At 38.7% G+C, this 6721-nt stretch overlaps 1 long non-coding RNA gene across 1 annotated transcript; it reads right to left on the reverse strand.

The window, feature by feature from the left end:
• Positions 1-1682: 1682 nt before the first annotated feature.
• LOC132078301 (uncharacterized) lies at positions 1683-6187 on the reverse strand. The gene is made up of 3 exons (XR_009419240.1): positions 6154-6187; positions 3874-3944; positions 1683-3253 (listed from the first exon to the last, which is right to left on the reverse strand). It is a non-coding gene; the product is annotated as an uncharacterized LOC132078301 (long non-coding RNA).
• Positions 6188-6721: the final 534 nt, after the last annotated feature.

The following is a 6721-nucleotide window of genomic DNA, read 5'->3' on the forward strand; positions in this document are numbered from 1 at the left end:
GCATCAGTGTCCTGGCTATGTTTAAGTACATCTTGCACTGAGGGATGCATTCTGCTCTGCTCCTTTCAAAGCTCACAGCATATGAGCTGGTACAAAAAAAGTTGTGTAGCTGCATTAACCTGGCACTGATCCCAGGCTCATCAACCCTCCTGTTTGCACTTCCCAAGCGAGTTAATTTATACTAATATGCTGCAGAAAGACACTGCTAGCAGAAGTATTTGCTGAGGCAGCTCCAGAAATGACCACTGGCCATTGAAGATTAACGACCTACTCACAAGTGTTTCCAACAGCACTTGCAGAGGAAATACCATGCTCATTCACCCCCCCAGAAAGGATGGACTGTGTAACCTCTGTGTCATGGATTGTGCAAGATTTAACTATGACCAAACTGAGAATTTATGTGCATATTTATTTTAAATAAATTTTATCAGATCAGCTGTCCAGTAAGTTAATGACACAGCAATGTTTGTAACTTCATCTACTCTGTCAGGGATAACAGCAACAAGAAGAGTTAAGAGACTGGTGGATGTCAGAACTATGAATATGCCCCTATTCACTGACTGTACAAAACTGTTCTTGGATTCACTCTGTGTCTAGCCTGGAGCTGAATTCTTTCTGGAGATCACTGTCATGCAATCATCATTTTCTGATGAAATTCACTCACTATTGACATATTCCTTTGTCTTTGACAATTGCACACATATTATCATGTATATTTTATCTATCATGGGTATTGGTTTCATCAACCGTGACACCAGCCACAGACTAAAGTCAGCTGATTTATTGCCTCTTTTCTAACTTGCTTTGACTATGGTTAAAGGATTTTCACTCATCTGAATATTTCCTTGCTTTTCCAAAGCTCCCCATTATATTTGTGAAATGTTTGCCATGTCCACGTGCTCTCAGATGGGCTTTAAAGCAGAATAGACCCAGCCACTTTGCAGGCTGCATGTTATTTTCCCCAAGTTAAGCAACAGTGAGGGTAGAATTACAATTCTTTTAAAGCTTTTGTAGTGTACAAATAGTGCACAGGGGGAACACAAAGCTCCCCATTCACATTTATTACCATCTCTGTGTCATTTCTCACTTACCAGGGCACTTCTTGGTGCATTTTGACAAGCTCTGTGGATTTAAGCATTTTTAAATATTCATTCATCTGCAAAGCAGCAGTTTATCTCTTATTTTCGTTCTCTCAATTTGAATTTTCATTAATCTCTCTCATTTTTCTAGGTTAATGCTTATATTCAGAGGCACAAATACCAGGGTTTGTTTGATGAGTTAAATAGTCTCAATGCATGACAGATTTGTTTGATGAAAGTCACCTTCCTTCCTGCCCATGCAATACTTTTCCATATTCAGGAAGCATTTTTAAGAGGAGACAGCATTGAGGTAATTCTGCCCCTGCCTAAATCCCGTGACACCCATATCCGAAACTTAATACATGTAGAGCTGAAAATAAGAGCTCTTTAAAAGCTTTGGAGTCAGGAATTACACACAGGCAGCATTTAGCTTTTTTTCCTGACATTTTGTCCTCCTAGCAGATGCAGCAAACAATTCTCTTTTACTCTGAGCAATGAAGTGAATGATACAGCGCTGCAAGTATGTGCGACACTTTGTCATCTTTTTTTTTCCTTGGTGAGAAAACAGACAGTAACTCTGACATATATGGATAGAAAGCTTTAATTTTGACCTGTACAGACAATAGTCTGCCAGATAGATGGGATACAAATATCAAGGAAGAATGAAAAAAGACAGATACACATGAAATCCTGGCTCCATTGAAGCAGTTGGGAATTTTGCCATTGATTTGAATGGAGCCAGGATTTCATTGCAAAAGCATTGTTCAGCTGTAAAAGTTGTCACTGTTAGGTCTGTACACCCTCATCCATTCAGTCCCAAATTCCTGATGAAAAGATTTGTAATTTTTCATGTTGACCAAATATTTTTTTTAACAGCTGACCCTTTCTCTTAAACACAACCTTTCTTCTGCAAGACAAGTATTGAATGCTTTTGTTGATTTTAATATGACTTTTAACAACTTTCCCACATTCCACAAAAACCCACTTGAGCTATTTGCTTTCACTAAGTTCCTCTTCTTGTTCTTCACATTTTTGTTAAAAATCCCTGTGAACATGACTGAGCTGACTCAAAGTAATACAGAATACCTTGTGGCACTTTCTGGATTCTTGCTAGCAGCAATACTTTATCATCCTCTTTTGTTCTTGCCAATACATGGAGATAAACCACTTATCTACTGCTGTTATCTTTATTATGCTAAACACTCTAGTTACAAACATGAGGGTAGATGTTAGGGGAACTTTTATGTGCCTGTTTCATTGAGGATTTCTTGCTTGCTATCTATATGGTCAGTGCATCTGCCTGCCCTCATGCCTGACTTTTGGAGAGGTAATGATGTGATTCAAAGAGGAGAAAGAAAAGAAAGTAGAAGGCAAATTATGCTTAATATAAAATATTCAATTATGTAACTATCAATAACATCATGTGACTGACACAAACCATTCTAATGAGTTCACAGAAGAAAATGCTGGTATGTTGTTTAGGATTGTATATTATCTGCTATAAAATAAATATATCACCCAAACCAAGCAAAAATAGCATCATACAAAATAGTAGACACACAACAGAATATTTGTAGAGGGGCAGCGAAGAGAGCTTGGCCCTGGGTAAAAGTTGCAGGTCAGAGTGCCCTCACCTTCAACAGACACTGCTCTCCCTGCAGGGTGGGGGACTTTGGAAGGTTTCCTTTTAGAAAGGAAAGGAAGAAATTTTGCTCCTTCACAGCAAGATCTATATGAAAATGCCACTGATTTGCCCCAGTCTGTGCTGAGCCAGACACAGCAGCAAAGTGGCAACATGAAATGAGAAGAAAAGAAAGGTCTTTGGTACTTGATCCCTGAAGGCAGGATGGGACTGGTGGCTTTTACAGCTGCAGGAAGCAGCACTGAGGCAGCAGCCAGCCTGCCTGACGCACCACAGGGAGCTCTGGGGATGTTCTACCCCAGCACTTTCTACCAAACCCTGGAGATGGAGAAGCAGCTCTTTACAGGTGTCAGACAGCTGAGGAAGAGTCAGGGGCTCCTCCTCCTCCTCCCACTGCTCTGGCAGCTGACAGGGTTCAGTGGCTGCTCATCCTGATGCTCTGCTGGGAAGTTGAGAGTGGTTCTGCCAGTGAGACAACCAAAGGGAAACCTTTGGAAATGTGCCTCCTAGGTATTCCTGAGAAAAACCTGTCCTGAGAACAAGTCACATGAGTTTAATAAACACCTTTAAATATAGTTAACACTTTCACTGCAAATCTCCCAGTGATCCTGGTCCCTGGTGGGAGTCTCATGGTGGGTACACCTACAGCTGTCAGCTTTGACGTATGAAATCAAGTTAATGTGCTTCAAATTGAATTGGAGGAGAAAGAGCATAACAATTAAACACAACTGGTTTAGAATAAAATGGCTACTTTGTAGTTCTTGACCCTTTTATTTATAGTAAATATTTGTCTTGCCTTGGAATAATTTCTGTTTTGAATGTCTGTAATTAATGAAATGGTTCATTAGTTGCAGGAAAGCTAATGCAGCTCTGCTATACAGTAGTTCACAAAATTGTGGGAGGTAACCCGTTTCACATGCTTTTAAATTGCAATTTCAAAATATTTTCCTAATAGTTCTCAAAAATATTTCTAAGTGTAAATTGAAATCTGCCTATATTCAAGGAACATTAACAGAACATAGTTTAAACATGCCATGCCAAAAAGTATTATTTTTGGCTGTAACATAATTGGTATCACATGCTGTTGCTGTTTTAAATACTTTTTTCCTAATTGCCTTAACTGCTATTATTTTATATGGGCACAGGTATTACCTGAGGATGACTTTGCATAACAAGATGTAGCTGCATACTGGGCAGTGGGATTTTAGTTTTCTTCTTTCAAGCTGAAACAAATAAATGAAGCAGTTAAACTTCTAAACTAATCTAATCCCCTTACCCTTAGCAGAAATATTTTAACATGGCATTTTAAAAAGCAATTTTCATAGGAAAATAAAGCACAATATCTAGAATAAGGCTGAATCTGGAAAAAATGACCACAGTGAATACTCCTATAAACTTCACTTTTATGTAGAGGTATTTTGACTTCATTTCAGCACTTTTACCCCCTTACTTCTAAAACCTTCAGAAGGCTCTTAGCTTGGAATTTGTATCCCCATGGGTGTTTACCCAGTTTTTAGTTAAATAAGTTAAGCATTTTTCACCCTATAAAACTCTTCACATGCATGCCCACTCAGGAGTTACTCTTCCCAGTCAATGGAAGATCCTCAATATTTCTGTGGCCAAGCTAAAATGCTGCTAAGAAACCCTAACAGTTAAACAGGATCAGATTATTCCTGCTCTGTCCTGCAACTATTTAATGGAGGCACCTGGGGCAGACTAGAGATGTCACAGTTTAGAATGTGTATTATTTACCTATATTTAGTCTCAATAACATTAGATTCAATTATATTAGATTTAATGATCTTGGTGTGCTGATAGTGGTTACCACTGGGTTCACAGGTACAAGAGGAGCTTGTTATGTATTGTCTTTAAAGAAACAGCTTTAACAGGCTTTCAGGATATACTTCCAAGTACTAAAAGTATCTTTAGCAGCTGAGTCTCCTCTCTAAATGGTCTTTTCTCAATATAAGAAGTGTGTTAAGAGTTACTGCTATTATTATTTCTTTTAACATATGTTTCTGTTAAACAAAGAAATCAAAACTACAGTTCTGAGATTAACAATAAGCTGGTACTATGATGAACCAGAGAAGTTTTTTAAGGAAATGAATATTCTGAAAACTCAAAGCTGTAAAAATTGCCTGGGATTTGCCCTCATCATTTGTGCTAAAAAAAGCGTGTTAATTGCATTTATGGGAAACACCCCCACATGCTACCCCTGCATCAGCTAAGCATGAAAAGTATAATCACATGACAAATTCAGGGGATCTAAAGTAATTTTGGCCAATTGTAAAATTTTGAAGTTCTCAATACAACATCTAAAATCAATGTAATCTGAAAAATCCAGTCTGAAATGCAGCTATGTCACAGTTCTAGTCAGTATTAGTAAATCAGGTGGGTTTGAAGCAAAACAATTCTGATTGCATCACTTGAAACAATCCAAAATACTGGTTATGAAATCCTGCATATAAAATTTAAGAGCTTCCATGTTGACTTAGAGTGGACCTCCTACACAGCTTGTAAACCACAGCCTTTTCTCCTTTTTCTCATAGTTTCAGTGCAATCCATCAATCTCCTCTATTATGTTATAGCAATTTGTAATTCAAACAGAGGAAGTGCAGTTTATTCACGAGGAATTCTGGCAAGTAACATCCATAGATATATTTTACACCACAGTTTTGTCTTCAGAAAGTATTTTAAAGCCTAACAGCAGCACTGACAGCAAAGAGAGCTATTTTGTGTGCCCTCACATTGGCCCTTGCTGAGGATCAAATATTGACCTGTTGATGGGACAGCCCCAATTGCTTGGCTGGGCTCCAGCTGGGAACGTGGAGGAACCTGTGCTCTGTGTAACCCTCTAAGGAATGAGGGGACTGGGGAGCCCTGGCCCCACAGGAGCTGTTGGGGTGACCCTTGGGACATGAGGAGCTCTGCAGGTACAGACTTTGTCCTGCTGAGCAAGTGCCTTCCTAGTGTAGATGCAGTGTATGATGAAGCTTTACTAATTACCAGTGCTCTGTTTCCAGAAAATCCCTTCTTTTATCTTCTACAATGCCTGGTAGATGGAGTACTGAATTCAGTAGGAGACTTCTTTTTTTTGCCATTACAATGGAATTTATTTACCAGGAAATACTTCAAGGTATTCTAAACACTGCCATTTATCAAAAACAATACTATTAATAAAGCATATCCCACCCCCCAGTGGAGATGGAAAGACAGTATTTACATTGAAGGACAAAGAAGCATATCTGGATTACACCTAATTCACCATGATTAGCAGTCACAACTTTGATATCAGAACATGCAAGTTGATATTTGATATCAGAAATGAAAGTTGTTCAATTTATGTCAGCTTGGTTTGGACTGGGGCTATTTATTCCTTAGAAGGGGAGTGCTAAATTAAGTGTTGCCATCTTATCATGAAAGCTCCCATACCTTCTTGGTGATTTCTCATGGACAACTCCTCACAGCACTGACTCCTCCTTTTTCACCACACAACCAACAAAATCCAACTCTTTTGTAGCACTCTTCTTCTTATTGGACACAGCTGTGGCCTATTAAGGGCAGGCCTGTTCCCAATCTTTGGTGATTTGTACAGCTGCAACTCCTCAGGTGTGACACTACCTTCTGCACTATCTTTATTTTCTTACATTCTATCCCTCCACAGAAGGGGAGTGCTAAATCAAGGTGTTTCCTAACTTGTTTTTATCAAAGGGGTTCCACTACTTCTCATGTTTGATCCAGCAGTGCTCAGGTTAATGAAATTTCATCCTTGGCTGCCATATAAGGAGAATCAATGGTTACCACTAAAAATACCACTATAAATCCACAGATACTTCATAAGTAGTAACAGGGAGTTCTAGTTTAGGTCATGTATAAAATAATATTTGAAGTTCAGTGAGAGCATTGGTAAACTGATGGGAAAATAGAGGGAGATTTTATTTTTGTAGTGGAAGTCACTGTGTAGAACATCCAAAAAGTTGTCTTCTTCTTATCCATATTT

This window comes from Ammospiza nelsoni, chromosome 11 (genome assembly GCF_027579445.1).
Source record: "Ammospiza nelsoni isolate bAmmNel1 chromosome 11, bAmmNel1.pri, whole genome shotgun sequence".
Taxonomy (NCBI): Eukaryota; Metazoa; Chordata; class Aves; order Passeriformes; family Passerellidae; genus Ammospiza; species Ammospiza nelsoni.